The following is a 15,799-nucleotide window of genomic DNA, read 5'->3' as shown; positions in this document are numbered from 1 at the left end:
TAAGGACATACTTGTCCATATGCAACAGCGGAGCCTGTCTCTCTCCCACACAAAGAATGCTAGGATCCATTTTATTCAAACAAAACAAAAACAAAAACAAACCGATGCTCCAAGCAAAGCACATAAGATGTGATGGAATAAAAATATAGTTTCAGGGGAGGAACCTGATAATGTTGTCGATGAAGAAGGGGATGCCTTGGGCATCCCCAAGCTTAGACGCTTGAGTCTTCTTGATATATGCAGGGGTGAACCACCGGGGCATCCCCAAGCTTAGAGCTTTCACTCTCCTTGATTATGTTGTATCATCTCACTCTCTTGATCCTTGAAAACTTCCTCCACACCAAACTCAAAACAACTCATTAGAGAGTTAGTGCACAATCAAAATATACATGTTCAGAGGTGACATAATCATTCTTAACACTTCTGGACATTTCACAAAGCTACTGAAAGTCAATGGAATCGAAATATCCATCAAACATATCAAAAGAGGCAATGCGAAATAAAAGGCAGAATCTGTCAAAACAGAACAGTTCGTATTGACGAATTTTATTGAGGCACCAGACTTGCTCAAATGAAAATGCTCAAATTGAATGAAAGTTGCGTAAATATCTGAGGATCACTCACGTAAATTGGCATAATTTTCTGAGTTACCTGCAGAGAATTTTGCCCAGATTCGTGACAGCAAAGAAATCTGTTTCTGCGCAGTAATCCAAATCTAGTATGAACTTTACTATCAACGACTTTACTTGGCACAACAAAACACTAAACTAAGTTAAGGAGAGGTTGCTACAGTAGTAAACAACTTCCAAGACTCAAAATAAAAACAAAGTACTGTAGTAAAAACATGGGTTGTCTCCCATAAGCGCTTTTCTTTAACGCCTTTCAGCTAGGCGCAGAAAGTGTGTATCAAGTGTTATCAAGAGATGGAGCATCGTTATCATAAGCTCCCCCATCCGTAGTGGTACTAAGGGCTTTGTCAATTTTAGGCCTATAATAATACTTCTTTGGTTTAGGCACTTTAGAGACATACATAAACTTTTGCTCCTTACCCACATAAGCTTTCTCCTTATATTTAAGAGAAGAAAAAGTTGAACTCAAGGTTCCCATAGCTTTTTCAAGTTCGCCAATCCTATTGGTTTGATTATCATGGTCAACACAAGTTCCTAGGACACTAATTCTTTCATCAATTCCTCCTAAGGATTTATCAAGTTCATCAGTTTTATCAAGTAATATTTCCAATTTAGTTTCAATACTTGGAAATTTTTTGTCTATGGTTTCCAATTTTTTCATAACATCTTCAAGAGAGATTTCAATTTTAACTTCATCAACATGGGGTATTCCAAATAGACTCTCAATAATGCAGCTAGCTTCTAATGCAGGAGTACTTAGGAAGTTACCTCCCGCGAGACAATCAAGAACATACCTATTCCAGCTAGAGATACCAACATAAAAATTCCTGAGTAAAATAGTGGTGGAGTGTTTCTTAGTGCACCTATTATGGGCATTACTAATTCTATACCAAGCATCTCTTAAACATTCTCCCCCTTGTTGCTTAAACGAATGAACTTCAACTTCAGGATTACTCATTTTAGCAATAGTAAATAAAACAAACTAGATAAGGTAAATGCAAGTAACTAATTTTTTTGTGTTTTTGATATAGCAAACAAGATAGCAAATAAAGTAAAACTAGCAACTATTTTTTTTGTATTTTGATATAGTGCAGCAAACAAAGTAGTAAATAAAACTAAGCAAGACAAAAACAAAGTAAAGAGATTGGGATGTGGAGACTCCCCTTGCAGCGTGTCTTGATCTCCCCGGCAACGGCGCCAGAAAACAGTCTTGATACGCGTACAGCACGCGACCGTTGGGAACCCCAAGAGGAAGGTGTGATGCGTACAGCGGCAAGTTTTCCCTCAGTATGAAACCAAGGTTTAATCGAACCAGTAGGAGCCAAGAAGCACGTTGAAGGTTGATGGCGGCGAGATGTAGTGTGGCGCAACACCAGGGATTCCGGCGCCAACGTGGAACCTGCACAACACAAACCAAGTACTTTGCCCCAACGAAACAGCGAGGTTGTCAATCTCACCGGCTTGTTGTAACAAAGGATTAGATGTATAGTGTGGATGATGATTGTTTGCAGAAAACAGTAGAACGAGTATTGCAGTTGATTGTATTCGATGTAATGAATGGACCGGGGTCCACAGTTCACTAGAGGCGACTCTCCCATAAGAATAAGCATGTTGGGTGAACAAATTACAGTTGGGCAATTGACAAATAAAGAGGGCATGACCATGCACATACATATTATGATGAGTATAGTGAGATTTAATTGGGCATTACGACAAAGTACATAGACCGCTATCCAGCATGCATCTATGCCTAAAAAGTCCACCTTCAGGTTATCATCCGAACCCCCTCCAGTATTAAGTTGCTAACAACAGACAATTGCATTTAGTATTGCGCGTAATGTAATCAGTAACTACATCCTCGAACATAGCACCAATGTTTTATCCCTAGTGGCAACAGCACATCCATAATCTTAGAGATTTCTGTCACTTCCCCAGATTCACGGAGACATGAACCCACTATCGAGCATAAATACTCCCTCTTGGAGTTAATAGCAAAAACTTGGCCAGAGCCTCTACTAATAACGGAGAGCATGCAAGATCATAAACAACACATAGATATAAATTGATAATCAACATAACATGGTATTCTCTATTCATCGGATCCCAACAAACACAACATATAGAATTACAGATAGATGATCTTGATCATGTTCGGCAGCTCACAAGACCCAACAATTAAGCACAATGAGGAGAAGACAACCATCTAGCTACTGCTATGGACCCATAGTCCAGGGGTGAACTACTCACACATCACTCCGGAGGCGACCATGGCGGCGTAGAGTCCTCCGGGAGATGAATCCCCTCTCCGGCAGGGTGCTGGATGCGATCTCCTGAATCCCCCGAGATGGGATTGGCGACGGCGGCGTCTCTGGAAGGTTTTCCGTATCGTGGCTCTCGGTACTGGGGGTTTCGCGACGAAGGCTATTTGTAGGCGGAAGGGCAGGTCAAGGGGCGTCACGAGGGCCCACACCATAGGTCGGCACGGCCAGGGCTTGGGCCGCGCCGCCCTGTGGTCTGGCCACCTCGTGGCCCCACTCCGTTGACTCTTCGGTCTTCTGGAAGCTTCGTGGCAAAATAGGACCCTGGGCGTTGATTTCGTCCAATTCCGAGAATATTTCTTTACTAGGATTTCTGAAACCAAAAACAGCAGAAAACAGCAACTGGCACTTCGGCATCTTGTTAATAGGTTAGTTCCAGAAAATGCACAAATATGACATAAAGTGTGCATAAAACATGTAGATATCATCAATAATGTGGCATGGAACACAAGAAATTATCGATACGTCGGAGACAAATCACTAATCATAATGTATCATCCATCGGATCCCAACAAACACAACACCGATTACATCAGATGGATCTCAATCATGTAAGGCAGCTCATGAGATCATTGTATTGAAGTACATGGGATAGAGAGTACCAACTAGCTACTGCTAGAACCCGTAGTCCATGGGGGAACTACTCACGGAGCATGATGGAGGCGGTGGCGTCGATGGAGATGGCTTCCGGGGGCACTTCCCCGTCCCGGCAGGGTGCCAGAACAGAGACTTCTGTCCCCCGAATTGGAGTTTCGCGATGGCGGCGGCGCCCCTGGAGTCTTTCTGGAGTTTCGTCAATTCGTATCGTGTTTTTAGGTCGAAAGGGCTTATATAGGCGAAGAGGCGGCGCAGGAGGGGCACCAGGGCGCCCTCCCCATAGGCCGGCGCGGCCAGGGGCCTACCCGCGCGGCCCTATGGTGTGGGGGCCCCAGGCCTCCCCTCTGACTCCCCTTCGGTGTCCTGGTCCGTCTCGGTGAATTATGATGTTTGATCTTCGTTTCGTCGAATTTCGAGAATATTGCCCGAACAGCCTTTCTGGAACCAAAAACAGCAGAAAACAGGAACTGGCACTTCGGCATCTTGTTAATAGGTTAGTTCCGGAAAATGCATAAAATCATTATAAAGTGTGAGCAAAACATGTAGGTATTGTCATAAAACAAGCATGGAACATCAGAAATTATAGATACGTTGGAGACGTATCAGTACTTTGATTATATCAAACTCCACGGCGTAAATGGGTGCTTATAAAGATGGGATTAAGTATCCGAAAAGTATGAGTTGAGGCATATGGATCAACAGTGGGATTTGTCCATCCCGATGACGGATAGATATACTCTGGGCCCTCTCGGTGGAATGTCGTCTAATTATCTTGCAAGCATATGAATGGTTCATAAGAGACCACATACCACGGTACGAGTAAAGAGTACTTGTCAGGAGACGAGGTTGAACAAGGTATAGAGATACCGATGATCAAACCTCGGACAAGTAAAATATCGTGTGACAAAGGGAATCGGTATCGTATGTAAATGGTTCAGTCAATCACTAAAGTCATCGTTGAATATGTGGGAGCCATTATGGATCTCCAGATCCCGCTATTGGTTATTGGTCGGAGAGAGGTCTCAACCATGTCTGCATAGTTCGCGAACCGTAGGGTGACACACTTAAGGTTTGATGTCGTTCAAGTAGATATGGAATATGGAATGGAGTTCGAAGTTTTGTTCGGAGTCTCGGATGGAATCCAGGACATCACGAGGAGGTCCGGAATGGTCCGGAGAATAAGATTCATATATAGGAAGTCATTTTCTAGGTTTGAAAATGATCCGGTATTTTTTCTGGAAGGTTCTAAAAGGTTCTAGAAGAGTCTGGAAGAAATCAGCATGGAAGGTGGAGTTCCAGAGGGACTCCACCCACCTTGGCCGGCCAGCCTAAGGGAGGAGGAGTCCCAAGTGGACTCCTCCCCATGGTGGCCGGCCACCCCACCAAAGGAAAGGGGGGGAGTCCCACTTCCCCTAGGTTTGGTCATATGGAAGGTTTTATGTTGGGGTCTTATTCGGAGACTTTTGACCTAATCTTTGGGGTTTTCCACCTATATAAAGAGGGGAGGGGAGGGGCTGGCCGGCCACACCAATACCACCTTGGCCGCACCCCCGAAGATCCCCCTCTCCCAGAAACCCTAGCGGTTCCCTCCTCCCTCTCTCTTCCACATAGCTTAGGCGAAGCTCTGCCGGAGTTCTCCACCACCACCGCCACCACGCCGTCGTGCTGCCGGGATTCCGAGGAGGATCTACTACTTCTGCTGCCCGCTGGAACGGGGAGAAGGACGTCGTCATCAACACCGAACGTGTGACTGAGTACGGAGGTGCTGCCCGATTGTGGCACCGTCAAGATCTTCTACGCGCTTTTGAAAGCGGCAAGTGATCATCTTCTGCAACAACGAGATCTAATCTCGTAGGCTTTGGAAATCTTCAAGGGTTAGTCTCGTTCATCCCCTCGTTGCTACCATCTTCTAGATTACATCTTGGCTTGGATTGCGTTCTCGCGGTAGGAATTTTTTTGTTTTCTATGCTACGAATCCCATCAGTTTTGAGGAGAAAATTATTTGATGATACTTTGCCTCCCATTTATCATGATTATAATGATAGTGGTATTTTGGTGCCACCTACTATGGAGGATAAAGTTTATTATGATTATACCATGCCTGCAATTTATGACGATTACAATGATGGTTGTGATAGTTTTACTCCCACTATTACTAATAAAATTGATTATGCTTATGTGGAGAGTAATGATACTTTTATGCATGTGAATAAGAATGCTTTATGTGATAGTTATATTATTGAGTTTGTTCATGATGCTACTGAAAGTTATTATGAGAGAGGGAAACATGGTTATATGCATCTTAATAATATTAAGTTTCCCCTCTTTATGTTGAGAATCTTGAAGTTGCGCTTGTGTTGCCTTTCTATGCTTGTTGCCTTATGCTTTCATAACTTGTTTATTTACAAGATTCCTTTTCATAGGAAGTGGGTTAGGCTTAAATTTGTTTCATACTTGCTTTTTGATTCTCTCTTTGCTTGTTGGGGGGATAACCCCCGGTATGCCAAAGGCATGCCAAACCGGATGGTTTGAGCCATCAAGATACCGGTTTAATGTTCTTGCCGGAAGCCTAGTAGGAATCCGGGAGAGCAAGGCTAAACCGGTATCCCCAAAGGGGTATGCCGGAACCCGGTATAGAAGATACCGGAAAGGAGAGCCTGTCGGCAGGTCTGGTCAAAGATTCTCTTCAGAGCAAGAAGACAAGGATGAGCCAAGCAAAGTAACTTTATTCAGAGCCCTGGCGCCAAAGAGAGAGGTGACGTCCAAAGAAGCCGGAGGACATCAGCAGCCCTGATAAAAGAAGGCCCCGGTGTCATCTATGATTAAAGTAGCTTTGTACAGTAGCTACTCAGAAAGTAGTTTGTCCAGTCAAAGATGCCGTTAGGGTTTCTTGCAGTGTAAGCCACCCTCTCCCCTATATAAGGAGAGGGGGCAGCCCTTCTCAAAGAGAGAAAAAGTATGTACGCGCGTGTGTAGGAAGGCAGAGCCTGTAGCTTGTGCATCAATGAAAATGGTGATCTAGAGGGAGTTCTTCCTTGTGTCTTTCTTCTTCAACCTCTGGCCTTGGCCAAGTTCTTGAGGAAACCATCCGGAATCTCTTCCCACCTGATCGCAAACCCTCCCCCGAATCCTCTTGCGTCCATTCGGCCCCAATCTAAGCCATCCTATGGCATCTGCTCGTTCACCACGACGACAGTTGGCGCCCACCGTGGGGCCTGAAGTGGCGCTTGATGGAGTTCACATTCGGGCGGGCGTTCTCGAGATCTCCGGCGAACGTACGGTGTCCGCGTTGGTGCAGAGCATCTACGCCATGGACTTCATCAACGACAACGCGGGCTGCTTCGCCAACGGCGGCGTCTTCCCCAAGAACGGCCGCATCATCGAGTTCGGCAGCCATCGCGTCTACTTCGGCACCGTCCCCGTGCGCCAGCGCCTCTCGCCGGTGCTGGTGGCACCGGACCCGCCAAGATGGCTCTGTGCTGGCCGCGCCGCCGGCAGCGTCGAGGTAATGATGACCGGTGTGGCTGGTGCAGGAAAGGAGGTTGCGGCTGAAGGTGCCGGTCGCGCGGTTTCGACCCGTGCGGCTAAGCCACCGGCTGAGCGCGGCGCAGGCGCAGCGGGAGCATCATCCGCGCCACCGGAGACACCGCTCCAGGCGGCGATGAACGTCCTCGCCACCCCATCGCGCGAGAACATCGACCCAGCAGCGGCTCGGGCGGAGCTGGAGGCGCAGCGCCGAAGATGCTTTGGAGAGCGGCAAGGACATCGTCGGGGCGCAGCGCGAGCTGAACCTAACCGTACGTGAGTATAACGCTGCCCATGGCTTTGCTTCATTAGCGCACATGCTGCTAGGATGCCGGAAAACCGGCTAAAAGCTCGCAACCTAGATCAAGATTTGCGCAAAGAGATTCTTACCGGCAAGAGCGCCTCTGCATCTGTTAGCATCGTGGAAAAGCCTAAGTATAGCAGCCCGGATAAAACTATAAGAGCTGCTAAGGCCGCTGTAGAGAGCTGTGCGAGTCGCTTTCGGAGAGGCTTTGGTAAAGCAGCAAGAGCGTGTTAGAGAGCTGCTGGAAACCATTGAGCAGCAAAATGCTGAGCAGCTGGCTAAGGCTGAACAAGGCAGCGGCCTCAAAATCCGCTGCGTTCAACAAAGAATGCCGGTAGCAAATCCCATGGGCAGGCTTCGTCCCCATCCGGATAAAAGGAGAGAAAAAGAAGTGAATGCGCAGCGAATGATCGTGTACGATCCGGTTCTTGCCGGAAAGCAACAAGCCGGGCAACACGATGCCGGTAGAAAAAGCCAAGGGGCAGAGCGAGGCTACGCTAGAGGCTATGCCGGAAACAATCATGCCGGTAGATATGAGACCGGGCAAAACTATCGAGCTGCAAGGGCAGCGTACGAGGAGGAGGAAATAGATCCCCCAAGGTATCGGCAGGCAAGGGCCGCGGTACCGGAATGTCACGATGAAGCCGATTCAACGAGACCGGCAGCATACCGGAACCCATTGGGAGAACGCCTGGGAGAGAGATACTTACCGGAACGGGATGCGAGGCACCGTCTGGATAGAGTATACTTGTCAGAAATGATCGAGGAGGAAGGTCCTCCAGGTCCAAAGTGTTTTGGCCCAAGGATCATGAAAGAAAAACCACCAGTTCGCAACTTTATGTTGCCCCGTGACACAAAAACGTATGACGGCACCACAAAGCCGGAAGATTGGCTCGCGGATTACGTGACCGCGGTATACGTTGCAGGCGGTGGAGGAACCGTAGCAGGAGGAGGAAACCGGCGTTGGGCCGTGAGAATCATACCATCGTTTTTGGTTGGACCGGCAAGAATCTGGCTAAACAACTTGCCGGCAGGAAGCATAAATGGCTGGCTGGATTTTGAGGAGGCCTTTGTGAGCAATTTCAGCAGCACCTATCGTGAGGCCAAACAGGCCGCAGCAACTTGCTCTGTGCGTGCAGCGCCCGAGCGAAACAGGACCGGGATTATCTAGCCCGGTGGAACACCACAAGGAACTCCTGTGAGGGGGTGATCGAGGCACAAGCCATTGCTTGGTTTAGCAGTGGATGCAGAAGAGGTTCACCGTTGTGGCAAAAGTTGCAGCGCAACATGCCGACAACGTTGGCAGAGATGATACGTGTGGCGGATAGCTATGCGTTGGGAGACCCAACGCAGCCGGCAGTGCAACCGGAGCCGGAACAGCTGCGCCACGAACAGCATCGGGACAACCGGAATAACAAAAGAAGAGAAGAGTTTCCGGATCGAAGGTACGGTCCGCAGCAAGTTGCTGCTGTGCAGGAAAACTTTGAGGCCAGCGACAGCCAGAGGCAAAAACCGGATCGCAGCCATGGGCGGGTCCTAAGAAACAATGGGTGGAAAAGAAACCACAGGTCGAGAAGAAGAAGCGGCAAGAACCCGCGAAATACACCATGGAAGCTGCCATGGATCAACCTTGCCGGTGGCACACGCCGAATCCGGCACATCCGTCAAACCATCTGACGAAGGATTGTACCTGGACCAAGTACTTGATGCAAAAAGGAACAGTGAAAGATGCGCGGCCACCGCAAGACATGCCGCGGCAGCAACAACAGCTACCGCCACCACCACCACTTACCGGGCAAACGCCTTACCGGTGCAGCCAAACCGGCAGCGATACCAGCAAGTTAACCGGTGGAGCAAAATGATAACCAGCCACCTCCACCAGCACCTTTAGGCCGGAATGTTTACGAAGATCCGCATCTGTGCTGTGTTGTCTTTGTCACTGAGCCAACAGACCGGCAAAGTGTACACCGGCGCTCCATGGAGGTCAATGCTGTGATGCCGGCAGTTCCCAAGTACATGATGTGGTCCAATCAGGAAATTACCTGGTCATCCAAGGATCACCCAAAGATCATGCCGAATCCGGGTGGATATGCTCTTGTTGTGGACCCGATCATGAAAGGGCCGCAAACTCGAGTGAAGTTCAGCAAGGTACTGATAGACAATGGCAGTAGCATCAACATCATGTACAAGCACACCATGCAAACGCTGGGCATAACAGAAAACATGCTTCAGCCAACGCGCACAACGTTCCATGGGATCGTCCCTGGCTTGTCCTGTGCCCCGATAGGAAAAGTTCGGGTGGACGTGGCATTTGGAGGACGTGACAATTGCCGGGTGGAAAATCGGGAGTGTGAGGTGGTGGATCCGGACAGTCCCTACCATGCATTGCTTTGGGGAGACCGGCGTTGGCTGCTTTCATGGCCACCACTCATACGGCTTACCTCAAGATGAAGATGCCGGCACCTCGTGGGCCATTGACTGTGGTGGGAAACTATAAGATCTCACTGAAAGCGCATCTGCCGGATCAAACCTAGCGAGAATCGCTGGTGATCGCGGAGGAAAAGAAAAGAATGCAGACAGCTGTTACGCTGGCTCAATCCTCACAAATGAGTTTGGCGGCAATGAGTGAAAACATGGGCACACCGGCATTCAAGCCAACCAATGAAACAAAGAACATTGTGCTGGATCCGGCTTACCCAGAGCGCACCGTTCGTATCGGCGCCGGCCTTGATCAAGCATAGGAAAGCGCTCGTCGGCTTCCTCCGTGAGAATCGGAATATCTTTGCCTGGTCAAGCGATGATTTGGTAGGTGTTCCGAGGGAGCTGGCTGAGCACTCTCTAAACGTCCGGAAAGATGCCAAGCCGGTGCGGCAGCCACTGCGTCGGTTCGCTGAAGACAGAAGAAAGATCATAGGAGAAGAAGTAACCAAGCTGCTTGTTGCCGGATTCATTGTGGAGGTCACGCACACAGAGTGGCTGGCCAATCCGGTAATGGTTGAAAAGAAGAAAGATGAGAACCTGGAGGCAAAAGCTCCGAAGGTGTGGCGCATGTGCATCGACTACACCAATCTTAACAAGGCTTGCCCAAGAGATCCTTTTCCTTTGCCACGAATCGATCAAGTGATTGATTCAACTGCTGGGTGTGAGTTGTTGTCCTTCCTGGATGCCTATTCCGGTTTCCACCAAATTCCCTTAAAAAAGGAAGATCAAATAAAAACTGCGTTCATTACCCCGCACGGGGCTTATTGCTATGTCACTATGCCTTTTGGGTTGCGCAGCGCGGTGCGACGTACCAGCGCTGTATGCAAAAATGCTTGTTTGATCAAATTGGAAAAAATGTGCAAGTCTATGTGGATGACATCGTGATAAAAACTAAGGTAAAAAACACTTTAATCGATGACATCCGGCAAACATTCGATAACCTAAGGCGGTTCCGGATGAAACTCAATCCGGCAAAATGTACCTTTGGTGTCCCCGCCGGCAAGCTGCTCGGTTTCCTGGTTTCAAGCCGGGGCATAGAGGTTAATCCGGTAAAGATCCGGGCGATAGAAAGAATGGCTATCCCTCGAGAGTTAAAAGATGTGCAAAAGTTTACCGGAAGCTTGGCATCGCTGAGCCGGTTTGTAAGCAGGTTGGGAGAAAAAGCTCTGCCACTCTATGCTCTCATGAAGAAATCTGACACGTTCGTCTGGACCCCTCGAGTGCACGCGCAGCGTTTAAGGAGCTAAAAACGATGCTAGCCACAGCACCCATACTGGCTTCACCTCTAGAAAGGGAGCCTATGCTGTTATACATAGCAGCAACAAACCGGGTTGTGAGTGTAGTGGTTGTGGTTGAAAGAGAAGAGGAAGAAAAAACCGTCCGCAGGCCGGTATACTACTTGAGCGAGGTGCTCTCCCTCTCAAAACAAAACTACCCTCACTTCCGAGAAAATGACTTATGGCGTGTACATGGCCGCCACAAAACTCAAGCACTACTTTGAGGAGCACCCCATGAAGGTGGTGAGTGAAGCACCAATTTCCGACATCATGTGCAACAAAGATGCCAGCCGGCCGGATTGCAAAATGGGCGATCCGGATATCACCGTACGTGCCGGTATATGAAAGAAGAGATGCCATAAAATCACAAGGCTTTGGCTGATTTCCTTGTTGATTGGGCGGAGATGCAATACAAACCGCCAGATCAGAGGATAGAATACTGGAAGATGCACTTTGATGGATCTAAGCTCAAGGAAGGTCTAGGTGCCGGTGTGGTGCTTACTTCACCAAAAGGAGACCACCTCCGGTATGTTTTGCAAGTACATTTCAGGGCATCAAACAATGTCGCTGAATATGAAGCTTTGATCCATGGGCTTAAGGTCGCAAAAGAAATCGGTGCACACCGGATCATTTGCTATGGCGATTCAGACCTTGTGGTACAGCAGTGCTCAGGAGATTGGGATGCAAAAGACGCCAACATGGCCTCGTACCGGTTTCACGTGCAAAAGATTGCCGGATTCTTCGAAGGATGTGAGTTTCACCATGTGCCGCGAGCAGAAAATGAAGCCGCGGATGCTTTGTCCAAGTTGGGCTCATCTAGGCAAGAAATTCCTCCCGGAATAGCTTTGGCTCACCTAAGAGTGCCATCGATCAAGCCGAGCCCGGAATCGTAATCAATTTTTGTACCAGAGTCACACGTAGTACCCATGGATATCGATGAAGGGAACCCGGGGTCTGCTCCGGTAGGCTCGGGGACTGCTGTACCCATACCGGAAGAAACGATGCTGGTAGATAGCATGGAGATAGATGCACCGGTGTTTTTGGTTCGAGAAATACCATCATGGGTTAAACCTATTAAGGAATTCCTGATCAGCGGCACCTTGCCTACCGACGAAAATGAATCAAGGAGGATACAAAGAAGGTCCAAAGCTTACACATTCATCAATGGTGAGGTGTACAAGAGAAGCGTTACCGGTGTCCTTCAAAGATGTGTGGAACCGGAGGAAGGAAAAGAAATGCTTGAGGAAATTCACCAAGGAGAATGTGGGCATCATGCTTCATCAAGGGCTTTGGTAGCAAAAGTATTCCGGCATGGGTTCTATTGGCCCACTGCTTTGGAGGACGCTGAGGATTTGGTAAGAAAATGCAACGGCTGCCAGAGGTACGCCAAGCAGAACCATACCCCAGCATCCGGTTTAAAGACAATACCGCTAACATGGCCATTCGCTGTTTGGTGCCTTGACATGGTTGGACCATTCAAAACTGCAAGAAGCAGCATGACTCACATCTTGGTCATGGTGGATAAGTTCACCAAGTGGCTGGAAGTAAAACCTATCGCAAAGTGTGATGGGCATACAGCTGTGAAATTCTTGAAAGATGTCATTTTGCGGTATGGATACCCGCACAGCATCATCAACCGATAACGGAACCAACTTTGCTCAAGGTGAGTTCAAAAGGTTCGTGAAGAAAAGAACATCCGGTTGGATTTGTGCTCGTGGCACATCCACGGGGCAATGGCCAAGTAGAAAGAATGAATGCCTTGGTGCTTTCCGGTATCAAGCCTAGACTCATTGATGCGGTGGAAAAGTCACCGGGATGTTGGCTCGATGAGCTACCATCGCATCTTGTGGAGTATAAGAACAACTCCAAACCGGTCTACCGGATACACTCCCTTCTTCATGGTTTATGGAGCGAAGCGGTGATACCAACCGATATCATCCATGATTCACCAAGGGTACAGCTCTATACTGAGCAAGAGGTCAAAGAGGCTAGAGAAAACGATGTGGACTTGCTAGAAGAAGCAAGAGAGCTGGCTTTGGCAAGAACAGCCATTTACCAGCAAAACCTAAGACGCTATCATAACCGGAAGGTTAACCCGAGAGTTTTCCGGGAAGGAGATCTTGTACTTCGCACAGTGCAGCGCACTGAAGGCCGACATAAGCTCTTGCCGCCATGGGACGGTCCCTGCATTGTAAGCACGGTGCTGCACAATGATGCATACTACTTGATAGATGCACAGAATGGAAGAAAGGAAAGGCGGACAGGTCCGGCGAGGAGAGCAAGCGTCCATGGAACGTAGCTCATGCGTCCTTTCTACTCTTGAAGTGGTGGTGTAAGAAGTTCCTTTTTGTACCTTATATGCTATGAATAAAAGATGCCGGAACCTTGAGTGAATCTCGGGGACTACCCCAACTTAAGTTGCATGTAACTTGTCTATTTTTTCAGTTTACCGGTTGCTTATTGAATGTTTTTTCTTTCCGGTTTAGTAGTGTGCTAAATCCTACCGGAGTCTTCGACTCTGCTGCTGTCCGCAAACCGGCTTCATGGCAAGCAAGATAAACCGGTAGGAGATAAGCACATGAACTGCGAAAAGGGAGAGCAGGAAAGAACAATCCGGAAGGTTTAACTAACCCCGGTTTAACCGGTTTTTTGCAAAATTTCAAAGTTATTTCTAAGTTCAAGAAGATGCTTGTTTGGTGAAAGAACCTTGTGCTCATACGCCAAAGAACGCCCAGAGAAGGCAGGCAGAGCCAAGGCAAAAGAACCAAGTATGCATCAAATTGGATGCGGAAGCAATTGAGAAATCTTTGCGGTGCGGGATAAAGCGGAACCAAAAGCAAAATATGTTAAGGCAAACTCATAAGTACTTAGCTACCGGTATAACTTACCGGCAGGAAATGTTGTAGCACAACCACAGGCAAACTTAAGTTTTACATCATAAGCCCCGGCATTCCGGGGCAGAATTTAACAGATATTGTCTTAAAGCAACAGGACCAACAGATATAATGAGCAAGCACTTCAAAGGAAATCATCATGCGGCAGGGGTTTCCGGAGGAGCAGCACCGGCATCAGCGTCATCCAGAAGCTCTTCTTCGGCTTCATCCTCCTCCTCGTCGAGATAGTCCGTGACGCCGGGGAGGGGAGGGATGAAGGTGCGCATGTCGGCATACTCCGCGATGCGGTACGCGCGATCCTGCCGCTTGGCGGAGAGGATCGGGTCCAGATCCGTTGCTGCGCCTTCACGCACGCCGGGCCGTGCGTCCTGATTGAGCTCCGGGTGCCTGGAGCAGGCGACGCGGAGGGCGGAGTCCGCTCCAGCGCGGGCAGCAGAGCACTGCCACTCGCGGATCCTCCTGCCGGCACCTTTCAGACGGTCGCTGATGAGGGAGAAGGTGTCCGGCACCGCCTCGCCAGGCCACAAAGTCCTGTATAGCTGGGTAGCTACATCAGGGATGTCCGAAAGATTGCGGTCTATGCAGCGCATATGGGACACCCGCGCGTTAAGCGCGACCAGATGGTCCTTCGGCGTCCATGGCACAGTAAGATCCGCTTGGCCTTTGTCCTTGCGTTGCGCATCGACCTTCTTGACAGCGTACCTCTGCGAGTCCGGAAAGAGGCCTATGCAAAGAAAGAAAAAGTTTAAGGAAAAGAGTCCGGAAGAAAAGAGACCGGAAGGAGAAGAGTCCGGAAGAAAAAGAGACCGGAAGGAAAAGAGTCCGGAATGAAAGATAACGGAAAGAGAATGGGGTAGAAAGAAAAAAGGCTCGTATGCAGTAGTCAAAATGTAAAAGAAAACAACTTACGGAGGGCAAGTGTATCGGTCTGCAGGATCAGCTGATCGCACTCTTTACGCTCTTCCTCCAGCCGCGGCCTTCTCCTCGGCGCCCTTCCGGGCCTTGGCCATCTCCTCCAGCTCTGCCCGCAACACCACAGTGGCATTGGAAGCATCCTCCAGAGCCTCGTCCAACTTGGCCGCTGCGCTCACTTCAGCGGCTTTGAGGGCCTTGGCGTGATCGAGCCCCAGCTGAATCAGCTGAGACTTGAGATCCTGGTAGCTGGTCTTGAGGGCGTTCAGCTCATCCTGGTGCTGCCGGTTGAGCTCGTCCTTTTCCCCTGTAACCGGAAAAAATGAGTGTTAGCAAGGTTACACTAGTAAAACTGAAAAGAAACCAAGTTCAAAGGAGAAAGGAAAAAATAGTACGTTGGGCCGTGGCGAGCTGCTCCTTGAGAGCATCGATGGAAGCTTCCGGGATCACTGTTGAACAGAAATTGTAAATATCACAAGGAAAAGAGGTTTCCGGTAGCAAAGATGCCGGTGAAACGAAAAACTTACCTTGGCACTTGTCATGTGCCTCAGCGAGCTCCCGGTGCTCCCATAAAAGCTCCTCGAAGAGGGCCTTCCGAGTGTCAGCGGTGACCTGTTCAAGAAAAAGAAGAAATAAGGTAAAATTTTGCGCTAAGAACAAAGTTCTTAACCCGAAACTCGGGGACTGGCAGTGCCGGTTTTGCGTTTCTAAGTTAAGTTTTGCGCTAAGAACAAAGTTCTTAACCCGAAACTCGGGGACTGGCAGTGCCGGTTTTGCGCATTTCTAAGGTAAATTATGTGTTAAGAAGAAGATGTTTAACCCGAAACTCGGGGACTGGCAGTGCCGGTTTTGCGCTAGAAAC

General features: G+C 48.7%; 1 long non-coding RNA gene across 1 annotated transcript; it reads right to left on the bottom strand.

Annotated features, from left to right (window-relative positions):
• Nucleotides 1-15,011: 15,011 nt before the first annotated feature.
• On the bottom strand, nucleotides 15,012-15,551 carry LOC127329969 (uncharacterized). Its single transcript, XR_011742284.1, has 3 exons — nucleotides 15,465-15,551; nucleotides 15,333-15,386; nucleotides 15,012-15,244 (listed from the first exon to the last, which is right to left on the bottom strand). It is a non-coding gene; the product is annotated as an uncharacterized lncRNA (long non-coding RNA).
• Nucleotides 15,552-15,799: the final 248 nt, after the last annotated feature.

Source organism: Lolium perenne, chromosome 4, assembly GCF_019359855.2.
Source record: "Lolium perenne isolate Kyuss_39 chromosome 4, Kyuss_2.0, whole genome shotgun sequence".
Lineage (NCBI taxonomy): Eukaryota > Viridiplantae > Streptophyta > Magnoliopsida > Poales > Poaceae > Lolium > Lolium perenne.
The sequence above is the reverse complement of the archived record's forward strand: the minus strand, read 5'-3'. Positions and strand labels throughout refer to the sequence as shown.